Consider the following 15241-nt stretch of genomic DNA (forward strand, 5'->3'; position numbering starts at 1 on the left):
GTTTGGAAATATCCGGCAGACACTTCCATTTAGGCAAGCGATTGGCTGGGTCAGAACTCTGGTTGGTTAAGCCTCAAACTCAAACATAAAAACATTTTCCTTGCACCTTAATTTTTTTCAAGATGTATTCTTTCATGGGAAAAGGGCATTTGTTGTCCATCCCTAATTGTCCTTGGACTGAGTGTCCTACTCGGTCATTTCAGAGTCAACCAAATTATAGTGGATCAGGATCAGGCCAGATCAGGTAAGAACATAGAACAGTACAGCACAGAACAGGCCCTTCAGCCCATGATGTTGTGCCGAGCTTTATCAGACACCAAGATCAAGCTATCCCACTCCCTATCATCCTGGTATGCTCCATGTGCCTATCCAATAACCGCTTAAATCTTCCTAAAGTGTCTGACTCCACTATCACTGCAGGTAGTCCATTCCACACCCCAACCACTCTGTGCGTAAAGAACCTACCTCTGATATCCTTCCTATATCTCCCACCACGAACCCTATAGTTATGCCCCCTTGTAATAGCTCCATCCACCCGAGGAAATGCTCTTTGAACGTTCACTCTATCTATCCCCTTCATCATTTTATAAACCTCTATTAAGTCTCCCCTCAGCCTCCTCCGCTCCAGAGAGAACAGCCCTAGCTCCCTCAACCTTTCCTCATAAGACCTACCCTCCAAACCAGGCAACATCCTGGTAAATCTCCTCTGCACTCTTTCCAGCGCTTCCACATCCTTCTTATAGTGAGGTGACCAGAACTGCACACAATATTCCAAATGTGGTCTCACCAAGGTCCTGTACAGTTGCAGCATAACTCCACGGCTCTTAAACTCCAACCCCCTGTTAATAAAAGCTAACACACTATAGGCCTTCTTCACAGCTCTATCCACTTGAGTGGCAACCTTTAGAGACCTGTGGATATGGACCCCAAGATCTCTCTGTTCCTCCACAGTCTTCAGAACCCTACCTTTGACCCTGTAATCCACATTTAAATTAGTCCTACCAAAATGAATGGAGTTAGGTAAGGATAGCAGATTTCCTTCCCTATGGGGACTTAGTGAACCAGGTGGGTTTTTAGAGAATGAATGATAGCTTCATGGTCACTATTACTGAGATTAGCTTTCAATTCCAGATTTTATTAATTGAATTCAAATTCCATCAGCTGCCATGGTGGGATTTGAACCCAAATCCTTAGAGCACTAACTTGGTCCTCTAAAATGCGAGACCTGTAATATTACCACCACCATTTTCCCATATTATTGGTGAATGAGAAATTTCACAATGGTTTTAAACTAGAGTTTCCACACATATAGAGGCGAATTTTCCCATTCTGCCCGCCACAGGAATTGCAGCAGGCAGGGGGAGGGGGTGGGGTGCGGAAACATCCGTTGACCTTGGGCGGGATTTTCCAGTTTCAGGGCTAGCGCCGCCGGAAAATCCCTCCCATAATACCACCCTCCCAAACCCCGATAAAAAAATAGCTGTGATAAAATAGACCTATTATCAGTTGTTACAAATGGACATGTTGGCACAATCTCCCATCTCCCCTCATGCCAGAGAGTGAATCATGACAGAGGCCGTTGATACTGTTATAGAAATAAATGCAACGGACACGTTAAACTGTTGACAAACACAATGAGTTATTCTTTATGGCAACACTGCCTTGCATTGTCAGATAGGCAAACAACTGAACAGTTAAAACATTCAAGCCCATGTTGCCAGATGAAACTCCAGGTCAAGTGGCCTGATTTACATTAGAACCTGTTCATGGTACAAGCAGCATTTTCTTTGTATTGAATAACTTAGACATAGCTAGTATGCAAATGCCTTCATGCAAAGTTGTACAAACCCCATTAATCATTTAAAAATGTTATCTAACAATTTTTCCCCACATGAACCATCTTTGTTCTCTACTCCATTTCCTTTCTCATATGTCTGTGGCAGCAGCTGTTGAACATTTAGTTGGAACAATCCACCAATTGTCCAGGCAATAAGTGTCTGATGGGCTCCACTGACCAGAGTGATTACAAACATGAAAACAGGCTGCAACCCATGTGGTTATCTGGGTCAACCCTACTCCTAGTAGGGGAGGATAACAAAAGCAGACCCCTTGCTGGTGGACCGATGCGAGGCTCACCCACATCCTGAAATGTGTGGGACTGCAGAGGGGTGATTGGGTCAATTTGCATAGCTTTTGGCACTGTGAGCAGATGCACTGACATCAAGGATCAACTTTCATTAAATTTGTGTGTGTTTCATTTGCACAGCAGCACCATGTACCTGTGTATATCAGTGATATAGAGTCATAGAGGTTTACAGCATGGAAACAGGCCCTTCGGCCCAACTTGTCCATGCCACCCTTTTGTTTTTTAAAAACCCCGAAGCTAGTCCTAATTGCCCACATTTGGCCCATAATCCCTTGTCACGACTGAGTTAACAAGCAAAGTGGCAAAAGTGCCACTTCTGAACTTCAACTGGATTGGAAGGGTGAAGAGCAAATTTAGTAGGCTATATTGGTTCCTGGTGTAAGCAAGCGGATTTTAGTCCCAAAGACTGTTGTTTATAAAAGCACGTTGGAAAATGCTATAAAAATAAATTGGTTGCTGTATGTGATAGGGAGACAAGCAACGTCCAAGCTTTTAGGGGAGGCGATAGCCTTGTGGTACAATCGCTGGAATATTAATCCAGAAACTTGGCTAATGTTCTGGGGACTCAAGTTTGAATACTGCCACAGCAGATGGTGGAATTAGAATTTAAGAAAAGATATCTGGAATTAAGAATCCACTGATGACCATGAAACCATTGTTGATTGTTGAAAAAAACCCACTGGCTTTAGGGAAGGAAATCTGCTGTCCTCACCTGGTCTGGTTTACAAATGACTCCAGAGCCACAGCTGTGTGGTTGACTCAATTGCCCTCTGGGCAACTAGGGATGGGCAATTAATGCAGGCCAGCCAGCAATGCCACATCCCATGAATGAATATTAAAAAAAGGTCTTAGTTTGTGTTGAGGAAGGGTGATGTGGAGATGCCGGCGTTGGACTGGGGTAAACACAGTAAGAAGTTTAACAACACCAGGTTAAAGTCCAACAGGTTTATTTGGTAGCAAAAGCCACACAAGCTTTCGGAGCTGCAAGCCCCTTCTTCAGGTGAGTGGGAATTCTGTTCACAAACAGAGCATATAAAGACACAAACTCAATTTACATGAATAATGGTTGGAATGCGAATACTTACAACTAATCAAGTCTTTAAGAAACAAAACAACATGAGTGGATCTGGTTAATAGCAGCCCTCAGGATATTGATGCTGTCTTGATGCTCTCTCCACTCATGTTGTCTTGTTTCTTAAAGACTTGATTAGTTGTAAGTATTCGCATTCCAACCATTATTCATGTAAATTGAGTTTGTGTCTTTATATGCTCTGTTTGTGAACAGAATTCCCACTCACCTGAAGAAGGGGCTTAGAGCTCCGAAAGCTTGTGTGGCTTTTGCTACCAAATAAACCTGTTGGACTTTAACCTGGTGTTGTTAAACTTCTTATTGAGGAAGGGTGGCAGTAATGGCACCATTGTTCAGGCTACTGAGGAACGGTAAACAGCCAAGGTCAATCACAAACCAGAAGTCTCCATTGAAAAGTGCATAGATGTGGACAATGAGTAAGATCTGCAGCTGGCTTGGCTGTGATCTTCAAACCCACTGGCCAAATTAACGGTTAATCACTGTCTTGGTTTATATCTTAAAAAATGGCCATTTGGTTGAGGGGTTCCAAAGTCAGAAGAACAAAATAACTCAACAACTTCCAGCATAAGGGAGAATAGGCATTGCTACTTCTTAATTGGACTGTACCAGGGAATGTGAGAAGATGCTAACTTTAAAATTGAATAATGTCACAGCTTCAATGAATTGTAATGTGCTCCCCAAAATGATCAAAGCTTGAAAATGTAGCCTCTGGTTTTGCTTAGTTGTTCACCAATATGACACATGCTATTGCTCAGTTTGGGTTTGGACCTCTCAATTCTGCACCTCATTATAATCAGTGTCCAAACACAGACAAAAGAATTGAAGTCTTGGGATGGCAGGTCTGTCCTATGAGGAGAGACTAAGTCGGTTAGGATTGTAGAAGGAGAGGGGTTTCATAGAAAATTATAAAATTCTAACAAGAGTGGATTCAGAAAGAATGTTCCCAATGGTCCAGGAGTCCAGAACAAGGGGTTATAGTTTGAGGGTAAGGGGTAAACCTTTTAGGACTGAGGAGAGAGGAAATTTCTTCACTCAGAGCGTGGTGAATGTGTGGAATTCACTATCAGAGAAAAGTAGTTGAGGCCAAAACCTTGTGTGATTTCAAGAAGAAATTAGATATAGCTTTTAGGGCTAAAGGGATCAAGGGACCTGGGGGAAGGCAGGATCAGGATACTGATTTTGATGATCAGTCATGGTCAAAATGAATGGCAGAGGAAGCTCGAGTGGCCTAATGGCTACTCTTGTTTCTACGAATTCCAAAGGAATAGCTGTTGTGACACCAAGGCAGCATTGAATCAAATATGGCACCTTGTCCCCAGTAAAACTGAAATCTATAGGGATTGGGGGAGGAACTCTTCCACTGACTGGTGTTCAAAGGAATGTTGTGCTTGTTGGAGGCTAATCGTTTTAGTTCCAGGACATCCCTGCAGATATTCCTCCAAGTAGTGTCCAAGGTCCAACCATCTTCAGCTGCTTCATAAAAGGTCAATTCCTCCATCAGAAGGTGACAGGGGAACTGTTTCCCAATAATTGCACCATTTTCTTCTCCTCCGACAGCAAAGCAATCTATGCCCGTGTGTCGCAAGACCTGGGCAACATCCAGGCTTAGGCTAACAAGTGGAAAATAGCCTTCATTGGTGAACCTTTAAAATAACCATTGGAGTATTATGCCCAATTCTGGGCACCACACTTTAGGAAGGCTTTAGAGAGGGTTGCTGAGCTACTGAAAGGATTTATGAGAGGTTCCAGGGATGAGGGACTTCAGATATGAAGACAGATTGGGGTGGTTCTGCTGAGGGAAGAGAGGGTTGAAAAGATATTGACAGGTGTTCAAAACCCTGAGAGGTCTAGAGAGAGTATATAGCAAGGGTCAAGAAGCTAAGGGCACAGATTTAAAGTGATTGGTAAAGGAAGAAAAAGACGACACAAGGAGAAACTTTTTAACACAGCGAGTGGTTCATCTGGAATGCATGGTTTGAAATGAGCTGTAGAAGCAGATTTAATTATGGCATTCAAAAGATAAGCTGAAAGGGGAAAAAACACCTCTGCCATCAATATCCTGAGGGCTGCTATTAACCAGAAACTGAAGTATACCAGGTAAATAAATGCATACTAGAATAGGTCAGAGGCTTTGTATCCTGCAGCTAATGCTCTGCAAGCCTTTCCACCACCTAGCAGACACAAGTCAGGTATGATGGAATACTCAAATGTTGCACATATGATGCAGCTGCAACAAACATTGAAGCTCAACACCATCCAGGACAAAGCAGTCTGCTTGACTAACAGTCTATAAACCACCTGAAACACGGTCTAATGACCATAGAAAGCATCCTTTCTGGTTGTATCACAGCTTGGTATGGCTCCTGCTCTGTCCAAGACCACAAGGAACTACACAGGGTTGTGAACGCAGCCCAGTACATCACACAAACCAGCCTCCCATCCACTGACTCGAGAAAGCAGCCAGCATAATCAAGCACCTCCCAAGGCCAGAAGCTCCACCACCAAGAAGGAACAAATGCATTGGGTGTACTGTGTTACAAGTCAGGTGGGATACTTCAAGGTGTTCAATGAAGCTCACCTGACCTGTAACATTTTATGTTGAATTTGGCTAGGATGAGCATGAGATATTTCACTTCAGGTGTGATTCAACTGGCCCACAAGGAGATTTTATCAAAAACAAGATTTAATTAAGAATACTGTTGACATGTATAGTGAGACACTTAGCAAGAACTTTTAATAATCACAAACAAGAAAAACAACCACAATAATGTATAACTGTTAAAGATGATATCTAATGTGTTCCAACCAAAGCCAACATCCACAACACAAAACTCTCCAAAGAAGCACAATACATGCATAGGTTAACGCCAATTGTTACAGGAATCCAGCCTCCTGGGTTGAATGCTGAAAACCCCGTGTGAAGAAACTCAGAAGAGGTTGTAATCAAATCTGTTTCCCAAAATGCAGCTTCTTTAAGGCATGATGGCAGTAAGCCTCTCCTTGAGTTAACTGATAGTTTCAGAACCAAACAAAGAGAAGAACAGGGAGAGAGAGAGACTGCTTCTGAGCTTGCTGCTAAACTGCTTCCAACACACTCCTCACAATCAAACTGAAAGCACAAAGGAAAAAAACCCCATCACCTGACTGCCACAAACAGAACTGAAAACCTGATCACCTGACTGCCACAGTTTAGCTCCACCCCCCAATGGCATCACTGAAGCTGTAAGCTGCATGATTTTTAAAAATCTTTCTTCAAGGTACACTCACATGACAACTGGAACACCTTCCACTTCCCCTCAAAAATCACACCCCATTCAACTGTAATGATTCAGGAGGGTGGCTCACCACTGTCTCAAGGACAATTAGATGGGCTTCTAAGTCCCAACCTGGTCCCCAGTGGAGGTCCCGCTATGGAGAGATCTCTCCCCACGATCTCAGGATCTGGGGTGGAGGGTGCTGCACGCGGCAGTACTGTCCAATTATAGGTTGCACTGGGGAAAACAAATGGTCTTTGAAATAATTCCTCAGAGGCCGGTGTCCCTTCACCAGATTCCCTTTATTTACAAATACCATTGCATTCCTAGCCATCTTCAGGTACAAAGTCAGAATCCAGAGTGTCAGTAGTCCTGACACTCCCATATTTATATACAGGTGAGGCCCCCTGATTGGGCAGACAATTATGACCTCAATCAGGGATATCTTTTGTGTTAAACCAAATAAATGAAATCAAACTAACTTAGGGACAACTCAAAAGGGGCAGCTCCCTAAAAGGAGGGGAACCACCTGAAGCAAAAGACAAAAAGCGGAAAGGAAACTTAAAACATCAAATTAAAAGGTGATTAAAGGGATTAATAATACACCCCAGTCCCTGCAGTGCCCAACAGGCATGGAAGGCATCAATTATGCCCTTACACCGCAGGCTCTCTTTCCAGGGACACCCGGCTGCAAACGTAGCCACGGTAGAGGGGAATCAGGTTGAACGACCCCCTCAATCGCCTGCTGCATGGATCTGTAGATAGCACGCCTTGCCAGGCCCAGCAGCAGGTTCACAAGGAGGTCATCCTCCTTCCCTGCCCTCCTCCGCACTGGTTGCCTGTAGATCAGGAGCGTGGCTCTGAAGTGCAAATAAAACACCAATAAAAGGTTTTTGAGAAAACTGAAAAGGTTGTGCAGTCTATGACATGAAACATAGACATGGTCCACAGACTCCACAAGGTTGCAAAAAGGGCACGCTTGGGAGCCCGTGAACCAGTGCAACCTATAATTGGACAGTACTGCCGCGTGCAGCACTCTCCACCCCAGGTCCCAAGAAGTGGGGAGAGATCTCTCCATAGAGGGACCTCCACTGGGGACCACCGCCGCCCAGCGGCAACAGGGCCCGCCAAGGAACCTCAATTAGGGAGCTCATACTCCAAGAGCCCAACCTCATGGGTCTCATTGAAGTCATTACTGTCCTGTCACATAAGCTATTCTCATGTGTACCAAAAAGGAAACTAGTCCCATGTGTTGCACTTGGGCTTCCAGTAGGTCAAGAGGCCGACAAGATAGCAAACCAGTGAAAAACTTAAACAAGAGTGCCCTGAACAAAATATAGGTTTGAGGGCTTCTTTAGTAAAGTGAAGATTCATAATCACTTAAATCAATCACAGGTTTATAGTACTTCTTTCACAAGTACAGGGACAGAAAATCAATGATTCATTTGTGAATGGAGTCCTATGTTCAGTTATGGATGGCAAATATCTTGTGAGGAAGTGAAGATAAATCAAAGATCTCGAAAGAGACTGGGAGTTACACACAATATTCCATCAATCATCTTCTCATATCAGTGGGCCCCCTATTCTGGTCGGTAGTGAAATATTTTCCATATCTCACCAGTGCTTTTCAATAGTCTACATTGTGCATCTGTTTCCACTGCAGCCTTTGTTTAAGATGTTCATAGTTCTATTTATTAATCTTTTTACATGGACATTCCCGCTGATGGTGAGAGTAACTGTGTCCAACCACACTTGGTAATGTGGTCACAGTTGGAAAGTTCTGATGGTGGCTCATCTGAGTTCGATGTGGAAAGAACCACACAGTATGAAGGAGAGCAGATGTGAGGACTCAGGATTGAGAGAAGCAATTGCTACAGGGTCGCAATGATGGAAAGCTGATGCCACAATAACTTATATACAGATTGTATTTTCACCATTTTAACTCACCTTACTCGATGATGTACCAAGACATCAGGGGCCAAAGAGTAACAGCAGGGCCATAAGCCCTGGCATGGTCTAGTCAAGCCAAACAGCCTGTATCTGTGCAGTCATAGTCTGTGGGTGGGATGTTCCAGCTGCACTCGCCCCAAAACCAGAAAATCCCATCCGAGGTCAACAGACATTTGCATGCTCTTTATCCTGCCCGCTGTAATTCCCGTGGTGGGCGGGATGGGAAAACTCCACCCTATGGGACGAAAGGTGGCTCCAATACTTGGAGAGGTCCAGCCAGGAATAAAACCTTGAAGATTCAATGTGAGCCCCAGCCTGGAACATCTGTTGGAAACTTCATGGTATTGACAGAAGAAGCATCGAAAGGCATTGAATGTGGAAATATGTAACCATTGACCCAATTAACACTGCCCACTCATAATTTCATTGCTTGCACACTTTGCAGTTGAATCATTTGTTAAATATTTGATGTTTTCAGTGGTTCTGGAGCAAGCCTACATATTCCAACTGTGTACACACAAAAAATTAAAGTGGTGCAAATAGGCTGCCCTGAAGGCTCTGCAGGTTTACCTGGTGGTTAGTTGAACCCGACAGAGAGGGGACAGGTCTAGGTTCCAATCCCTCTACTGAGTTGGATAACCTTGGCTGTGAAGTGATAGGAATAGAGCAGTACTCCGCCATGCCTCAGTTGGTATCAGTCTTGCCTCTTGTGGGTTAAAGTCCGACTCTAGAACTTGATTGCAAAAGTGAAAGCTGGCACCATGGTGGCGCACTGATGGAATCACGCCTTTTGGATAAGATGTTAAGCCAAGGCCTTGAATCTGCCCTCTCCGACTGATTGCCAAAGATCCTATAGCACTGTTGTGATGGAGAGCAGGCAGTTCTCTCTGGTGTGCTGGCTAATATCTATCCCATAATCAACATCACAGAAATGATGTCATTGTTTATCACATTGCTGTCAGTGGGAGCTTGATGTAGACTAATTGGCTGCTGTAATTTATTAGTGACTGTCCTTCATTGGTTGTAAGGCACTTTGGATCATTCTGTCGCTGTGAGGGGTGCGATCAAAAAGCAACATTTTCTTTTCAGCGTTTACGTTCCTGGCTGATGTTTGGAGGCTCATGCCGGGAATGGGTGAAGGCAGGATGGGGGTTCAGCTTTGATCTAACTCACGGAGGAATTGCTTGCCAATACTCACTGGCTAGCCTGATACACACAAAGGGCCTGATTTTACCATTGCGTTGCACCCGAAAATGGGCGCGAAAACTTGGTAAAGTCGGGCATGAGGCGATTAGCGCGATCCGCGCCCGTGTCCGTGCAGATACCCACCTTACCAAGGCCCAAAAAAGGTCGCGATCTGAACCGTGCCCAAAACGTGTGCGCCGTCAATTTAAATGCATTTGCATGCGTTTAAATTGACTTAATGAGATAGACGTCCGATCTTACCTGCATTTTCTCCTTTGCCATCGTGTTCGCCCGTCCAGATTCGGCGCAAAACAGACATGCTCAGCAAAGGCCTGTTTCGGGCACTCCAACTTCTGAAGAGGTAAGTTCAGAGCTTCCAATGGCTCTCTGACTCAGATCGGTGGTGGGGTTGGGGAGAGGCGGGATAGATCATTCTCTGGTTTGCGGGGGGGAGAGGAGGAGGTGGGTCAGATGTATCTCTGGTGGGAGGGGGGGAGGAGGGAGGCCAGATCATTCACTGGTGGGGGGGGGGGAAGGAGGGAGACGCGATCATTCTCTGGTGGGGAAGGCGGGGGAGGAGAAGAGAGGTGGGCCAGATGGATCTCTGGTGGGGGGTGGGGTGGGGGGAGGGGGCCAGATCGCTCTCTGGTGGGGGGGGGAGGGAAGGAGGGAGGCCTGATCATTCTCTGGGTGGGGGAGGAGGAGGAGGGAGGCGGGCTAGATGGATCTCTGATCGGGGGGGTGGGGGAGGCGGTGTCCACTGCCACTCTGCAGGTGATCGGTGGGGGGGGAAAGGGGACGGGGGTCACGATTGCTCTGGGTAGCGGGGGGGTGGGTGGATAAGGGGGGCAGTTATGTAGTGGGGTGGGGCGATATCTGTGGGGGCCATCGCTCCCGCTTTTCGCTCCTGAGCCGCTTTATCTGCTTTTTGCGATTCAGACTCGCGATTTTGTTTTCAGGCTGAGTGCGTATGGGGACGCCTGAGAACAGGTTTCCCAGTCGGATCTGAATTGCGCCCAGATTCAGCAATTAGAATCAAAATGGTAAAATCGCACCCAAAGTTAAGACTTAGTTGAGGGGCCGGAGGCAATAGAAATCTTTACGGTGGCAAAGTGTGGTGTGAAAAAAGTGATGTGAATGTTTCATAATGTTTTAAAACATTTGAACATGATGAAGCAATTAAATCCATGCTTATGGTGCCAGATCCTTGGAAGATATTTGGAAAGCCACCACAGGCAGGAAAGGATGAGGCGAAAAATCAGTTGCAATTGGAATCCATGATAAAGGTTCTATGAGCTACAATCTCTAATTTTAATCTTGTTGGTAATATATTGAATTGCTTTACAGGAATCAAGTAAAATATGCCATTTATGGCTCTGTTTCGGCGTGTGTATCTGTCAGTTTATTCTGGTCACAGATCATAGAATCCCATTGAATCCCGATAGTGCAGAAAAAGGCCATTTGGCCCATCTTTTTTCTCAAGGTGGCACCGGAGCGAGGTGACTTCTTGCAAGCTGTGCACAGCATGCCTTCTAATTCTGTCTTTTACTCTCGTTCTATGCTTCTCAAACGTCATTCTAACTCTTTTAAATTCTCTAACAATGCTTTAATTCAATCTCTCCTTTCTCTCCACCCTAGCTATGACTGGAACACTACATACTGCACTCTCTTGTTTCCTTCTCTATGAATGGTATGTTTTGTTTGTGTAGCGTGCAAGAAATAACACTTTTCACCGGATGCTAATGCACGTGACAATAATAAGTCAAATTAAATCAAAATCAAGTCTGCACTGACCACAATCCCACCCAGGCCATACCCCATAACCCCATGTAATTACCCTCCTAGTCCCGCTGACACTAAGGGGCAATTTACCATGGCCAATCCACCTATACCCGCACACCTTTGGAGTGTGGGAGAAAACCAGAGCACCCAGAGGAAACCTACGCAGGCACAGGGAGAATGGGGAAACTTCACACAGACAGTGACCCGAGGCCAGAATTGAACCTGGGTCCCTGGCGTTGTGAGGTAGCAGTGCTAACCACTGTGCCACCATGCCGCCCACATTTCAGATGACTGAAATTTAGATTGACTGGGGTCAGCATTTAGATTTTTAACTTTGATCTTGGTGATCTTGGTGATAATGGGAACTAACATGGGTAATGATAACCACTACATGGATTTCTCAGAAGCTAAGCTTCCTCCATCCTTTTTCCCAAAGAATGTGGAGATATACTTTCCACTGGACAACTTCTAAAGCATTCGAGCAACTACAGCAGAGTGTTGAGGACTGGCCCAGAACACAGAGGCATCCTTGCCACTAGACCACACATAATTCACTCTATTTGCTCATGACCAGACCACCAGGAATTGGTCCTTTCACTTCAAAGGAACAATCTTGGATAATCTGACACTATGCTGCCAAGAAGCAGCTTTGCCAGACTGCCAGGTATCAACCAATCTCCACCGGACCACCAAGCAGGAGCACAAAACAAATACACACCACTTCCTTTTGTTTCCCTAACTGCAGACAGAGAAGAGCAACATTTGAGGAGGCACAAAGGGGCAGTTTGTTCCTTCATTCACATTGGAGTTCACACCACAGTGTTGAAACATGGAAATTCCACATACACAGACCCACATGACATTTTCTCCATTTATCCCTGAGTTATGTTTGGTCAGGATTACTATTCATGGTCTAAATAGTGGTAAATTCCAGATTTGAGGGGAAGCATGGATGATGTGGCCAGAGACTCAGAGGCAGTTTGGATTCACATGTTTTCGGATATCCAAGCTGGCGCCAACTTCAGAACAAACGCAAACTTATGTCAAGGTCTGATCTGAATTTGGTGCCAACTTGGGTGCTTGAATGTGTAATTTGATTGCCAACTTCACATCATATGGTTCCCATTCCAACTTTCAACGCATCTTCTTATTATAACATGCCAACACTTTGTAGAAATTATGTGTCAAAATGATCAGAATGTAAAGGAATTGTCAGTGATGAGAAAAGGGTACAGCCCATTGAGGTTCTCCCTCCCGGTACTTCATGGCTGGAATTTTCCAGCTGTTCACGCCCCATCACCGCTACAAGTGAGGATTTGGGGCTCAGTCACATCTTCGTTCTCTGCAATGGGACCAGAGAATCCCGCTGGCGTGAACAGCCAGAAAATTCCGGCCCATAAATACTGTTGATAAATATTGCTCAGAACACTCCTGCGTTCGCATTTGAAATAGTCCCCTGGGATCTTTTATACCTACCGGAGTGGAAAACAAAAATCATCTTTTCCCCTTTCCACCAAATTCCCCCTCTCCACCAGATTGCCCCTTTCCACCAGATTCCCCCTCTCCACCAAATTCCGCCTTTACACCAGATTCCATCTTTCCACCAAATTCCCCCTCTCCACCAGATTCCCCCTCTCCACTTTTAGGCGAGATTCTGACTTGGAGGCGTTCAGTCATGATCCCATAGACGGTAGCTTCGGATAATTGGCTCCTCAGCCAAGCACATACACCAAATGTCCGAACCTGCGGTTCCTCTCGTACTGAGCAGGATTACAATAACTAAAACACTTTTTATCATCAGTCGGTAAAACTATGTCTTACTCCAGTTTGATTCTCTTCCTTTTGATCTCTCTAGACTTGAGCACATGATCTAGGTTGATACTCTAGTGCGGCACTAAGGGTGTGCTGCACTGTTAGGGGTGTCATTGGGCTGAAATGTTAAACAAGGCTGTGTTTACCCTCTCACTGGCCCATTTCAAAGTAAAACAGAAGAGGTCTTCCTGGAGTCACAGACAATATTTATCCCTCAAACAATACTTAACAAGATGGGCGACATGGTGGCACAACGGCTAGCACTGCTGCCTCACAGCACCAGCGACCCGGGTTCAAATCCTGATTTGGGTGACTGTCTGTCCAGAGTCTGCACGTTCTCCCTGTGTCTACTTGGGTTTCCTCCCACAGTTTGAAGGACGTGCTGGTTAGGTGCATTGGCCATGCTAAATTCTCCCTCAGCGTACCCGAATAGGTGCCGGGTTGTGGCGACCAGGAGATGTTCACCGTAACTTGCAGTGTTAATGTAAGCCTACTTGTGACAATAATAAATAAAATGACCTGGTCATGATCACCTTGCGCTTTGTGGGAGCTGGCTGTGCACAATTTGGTTGATGTGATTCCTATGTCACAACAAAGACCTCACTTCCAAAGTAGTCCATTGGCTGTGAAGCACTTTGAAATGTCCCGAAGTTGTAAAAAGTTCGATGTGAGTACAAATCTTTTTTTTTCCTTTGTACATCTATGATTTGCCCACTAAGTAATATTTTACATGTTTCAGTGTACAGAATTAAACTTACCAACTGACAGCCCAATTTGTTAGCTGACATAAATTTAATACAATTGTCCGCTAGAAATCATGAACTCTCAATCTCTTTATCATTGTCAGCAAGTTGAATCAAATATTATGATTTTACTTGAACTGGTATCCAGAGGAAATGCCCTGCTCTATTTAAGGTTTTTGCCCTGCAGGTTTTAGTACAAAAACAGCAACTTTACTAATCCACCCTCACATGATGGGGAACTCAGATCATTACGTGGGTTTCAGTATCATTGGCCAAGTTTAGATTGGACAGGTTCCTGATTTGGTTCACATTCACCCTGACAGTTGATATCTTTTCTCAGCTTCAACCAAGATAAATGGCTGTCTAATCTGTTCATGATGTGGAGATGCCGGCGTTGGACTGGGGTGGGCACAGTAAGAAGCCTCACAACACCAGTTTAAAGTCCAACAGGTTTATTTGATATCACAAGCTTTTGGGCACTGCTCCTTCATCAGGTGAGTGGAGAGTTGGGTTCACAAATAGGGCATATGTAGACACACCCGATTTTACCATTTTGATTCTAAGTGCTGAATCTGGGAGCATTGACTGCTAAAGCATTCCCCAACTGGAAGGGAACACTCCTGCCTGGTGATTGTCGTCTGCTCACTCATACAATTCAGCCAACGTTGTCTACCTCATATGCTGCAGGAAAGGATGTCCCGAGGCATGGTACATTGGCGAGACCATGCAGACGCTACGACAATGGATGAACGGACACCGCTCGACAATCACCAGGCAGGAGTGTTCCCTTCCTGTCGGGGAACGCTTCAGCAGTCAAGGGCATCCAGCCTCCGATCTTTGGGTAAGCGTTCTCCAAGGCGGCCTTCAAGACACACGACAACGCAGAATCGCAGAGCAGAAACTGATAGCCAGGTTCTGCACACATGAGGATGGCCTCAACCGGGCTCTTGGGTTCATGTCACACTATGTGTAACCCCCATCATTTGGCCTGGGCTTGCAAAATCCTACTAATTGTCCTGGCTTGAGACAATTCACACCTCTTTAACCTGTGTTTATCCCTCTCTCCACTCGCATTGTCTGTACCTGTAAAGACTTGCATTCCAACCACTATCTTTCAATTGAGTCTGTGTCTATATATGCCCTGTTTGTGAACCCAACTCTCCACTCACCTGATGAAGGAGCAGCGCTCCGAAAGCTCATGCTACCAAATAAACTTGTTGGACTTTAACCTGGTGTTGTGAGACTTCTTAATCTGCTCATGTTGAAGGATAAGTTTCTC

This window comes from Mustelus asterias, chromosome 17 (genome assembly GCF_964213995.1).
Source record: "Mustelus asterias chromosome 17, sMusAst1.hap1.1, whole genome shotgun sequence".
In the NCBI taxonomy this organism is placed as follows: domain Eukaryota; kingdom Metazoa; phylum Chordata; class Chondrichthyes; order Carcharhiniformes; family Triakidae; genus Mustelus; species Mustelus asterias.